This window comes from Rhinopithecus bieti, unplaced genomic scaffold, assembly GCF_001698545.2.
Source record: "Rhinopithecus bieti isolate Rb0 unplaced genomic scaffold, ASM169854v2 scaffold_15501, whole genome shotgun sequence".
In the NCBI taxonomy this organism is placed as follows: Eukaryota; Metazoa; Chordata; class Mammalia; order Primates; family Cercopithecidae; genus Rhinopithecus; species Rhinopithecus bieti.
The window spans coordinates 111,843-115,220 of NW_016808317.1; the positions used below are offsets into that span (position 1 = coordinate 111,843).

General features: G+C 40.4%; 1 protein-coding gene across 1 annotated transcript in view; it reads left to right on the forward strand.

Moving 5' to 3' along the window:
* The first annotated feature begins 3,221 nt into the window (after nucleotides 1-3,221).
* BPNT2 (3'(2'), 5'-bisphosphate nucleotidase 2) overlaps nucleotides 3,222-3,378 on the forward strand; it is a 36,395-nt gene continuing 36,238 nt past the window's right edge. Inside the window, exon 1 of the mRNA XM_017886433.1 lies at nucleotides 3,222-3,378. The gene's annotated coding sequence lies outside the window, so the exon portion shown is untranslated.

Sequence of the window (3,378 nt, forward strand, 5' to 3'; positions counted from 1 at the left end):
ACAATCTTGATATATGAAAGCCACTTTTCTGAACTTCAATTATCTGCCAAAGACAGAACTTTAATGGCAGAAGCAAACATTGTATCACTGGATCTATTAAAAAAACAGAATTATTGTTTCTATAGGATAGAATCACTTAAGGAAAGAATATGCAAATAATAATCTTCTTGGAAGTTTTATATTTTAAACATGTAAAATGCCATCAGTTCATTGTTTCTTTCTCAGAAAGGTAGTAAAAACACTTTTAATGAGGGTTCAACTAAGCTGAACCTTTCTTTAATCACATTGTACCCCTCCAATGCATATTTAAAGGAAAAAATATAAGGAAACTAACTGGCAGAGATTAATTTTTTTTTTATTTTTTTATTTTTTTATTTTTTTTATTTTTATTTTTAGACAGAGTCTCGGTCTATTGCTTAGACTGGAGTGTAATGGGGCGATCTCGGCTCACTGCAACCTCCACCTCCTGGGTTCAAACAATTCTCCTGTCTCAGCCTCGCAAGTATCTGGGATTACAGGCGTATGCCACCGTGCCCGGCTAATTTTTGTATATTTAGTAGGCATAGCGTTTCACCGTGTTGGCTAGGCTAGTCTTGAACTCCTGACCTTGTGATCCGCCCGCCTTGGCCTCCCAAAGGCGGGTGGGTGAGCCACTGCACCCAGCCAAGATTAATTTTTATAAAAAAGTTTTTCCAGGGTAAATTTGAAGGTCAGGAGTCATTGAAAGGAACCAAAATGTCCTTAACACCTCAGATGCTAATAATGTTTCATAAATTGATATTGTTTATTCTGTACACATGGAGACTATAAGGAAAACTGGTATTTGTAGGAAAGGTAGCAATATGCAGACATTTAGAAGAGGTCCTTTGCCTGATGTAATCAGAACTAGTGTGAGCCAGTTAACTGAGAAAACTGAATTAAAGTGGGGAATTACAGAAAAAAACTAGTCATCTTAACAATTGAACCTAAAACAAGTAAAAATATATCCATTTGTCTATCTTTTATTTTAAGGCAGGGTTTTTCATTGGGTATGGTTTCTAGTTGGAGATTCAAGTTCTCACTTGTATCAGCCTACATAATTATTTTGCTTTAATTTAAAAAGTTAACACATTTAATTGTTTATTTCTAAATCTTGGGGAAAACAATTTTAAGAATAGATGTAGATTATGTTTTAGAAACAGACTGTCCACAATCTTAATATATGAAAGCCATATAATTTTCATTTGTATGTATGCATTGTTTGAAGCTTCTGACAACTTGATGCTAAAAAAACAAGTTTCTTTCAATCAAATTCCTATAAAGGTTTTATGATATCACTGTACCACATGTAATTAATCAAATGTTTTCTTATTGTCATAACTTCTCTTGTTGATTACATGTTATCTGTTAATACCGATTCTCTATGATCAATTACCACTTGAGTGCTAGAACGCCTCTTGGAGCTACAATCTTTAAAGTGACTCCTTCTTTTCACATACCTTCACATTTTCTCCCTCAAGTCTTAATTCCCTTTTTTGCAGTAGAAATGCTCCAGAGCTTTTAGTATTTGCCTCAGTGGTATACTGTATATACTGCCACACTGAATGTGACCCTACATTATTCGCCAATATCCTTGGAAAATATTATTCCGTTTATTTTGAGAAACCTCAGTTAGACTTCCCAACGATGCTTTTAATATTGACATGACTACTATCCAACTCATCTTTTTGTTGCTCTCATAGTTTAGGTTGGTTCCATTTAACTTAAACCTTTATATTTCAACCCTGATCTTTATCTTTATCTCTGGGATGGGTTTTGAGAATTACTCTGTGACATTCACTTTCAGATATTTGAAAGCAGCTTTGCTTCATTACAAAGTTGCTCTCAAAAGCTGACAAGAAAGGTAACGCTAGTTGTTTAAGTTCTGGTGCTGTCAATACTCTAGGGATTGTTCTTTCATTGATTTGTATTTGTACTTGATTTTGTGCTGTGATTATTTTTAACCTACTTAGATTGCCGGCAGGGAAACCAAACAATCAATAGTCAGTGCTTTTGTTGTATCTGTATTATCACATGCAAATTCTACAGATGCCCTGAACTCTAAGTAAGCGGTAAAGGTCAGGCTCTACATGACTTGCTTAGCAATGGATGTTTAGAAGTTTGGTATACTTGTAGTTTTTCAGGTGGTTAATTCTAAAGTCCACTTAAAACCAATGCTGTTTTGCTATGAACAGTAAAACAGGCTACATTTTAAGTTGATTTTATATAGATATTTTAACATTTAAGAACGATACTTAATGTTACAATCTTAATATTCACTGTTAAGATTAAAGATTAACTTATGAATATTTATGAAGTATTCACTATCATTCTAGCTAAGATCGGTGTTATAGTAGAAGGTAGTTATTTCTGCCAGATTCTCAGAGGGCCTACACTGACTCAAAGATTACATGTTCTAGATTGACCATCTCCGGATAACCTCTATTTTAAGTGGACTCTGTCAAGCAATTCCTTTTCTCCTCAAGTTCTGGTAAGACAGCCAGGCTCGAGTACCCTTGGAAATGAGAGACGCCTCTGGTTTGTTTTCTCTCATTATGAAAAACCGGGATCAAGGCATGGTTTTCTGCTGCTTCGAGGATGGTTTATTCTGGCAGGCGGAGGAGGGAAACTCTATACACAAAAAAGCATTTAGGGCACGACAAAGATGTCAAACAGAATAAAGAGCCAAGTACAATTCTTCCCCTCACCGCCCAGTCCCCCGTCCTGCCGGGAAGAGCGCGGAGAAGCGACTTAAAGGTACAGGCTGTCTACACCCCCGCTGGCTAAAAAAGCTTGCAAATCAATCTGTTAAAATGGTTTATTGTGTTTTCCTCCATTCCTCAATAATCTGAGTGATGAGAAGACTAGACTGTTACTGTGACTTTATTACAGCCATCCATAGTCGTACAATGGGATATTGAATTTAAACATCCACAAGGCACTCAGCACAGCACACTTTCCTGCGTGGATTGCTGCTCGCCACTTGCAGGATACCTTCCCACCCAGACCAAGGAAAGCAGCTCAGTCCAGCGCCTCCCGTCCCGCCCCGCCCCAAGGGGAGGTGACCAGCTCTCCCCGCCCCTCGCCCTCGCCCCGCCCCGTCGCGTAACCCGGATACACACCCACGCTCCCCTTTCACCTCACGGCGGTAGGCTAACGTGGAAGTCGTACCGGCAGGCCGGCGGAAGAGCCTAGACCGCGCTGCCTGGCGAGTCAGGCGCGCGGGGCGGCGTCGGTGCTCTCGGCGGCGCGGCTCGGCCTTTCCTGGGAGGGAGTGATGGGGCGCACCGGGGCCGGGGAGCGGACGCCGGTGTAGCCCGCCCGGCGCCTGGCCTGGAGCGCGGCAGCGGCGGCGGCGGG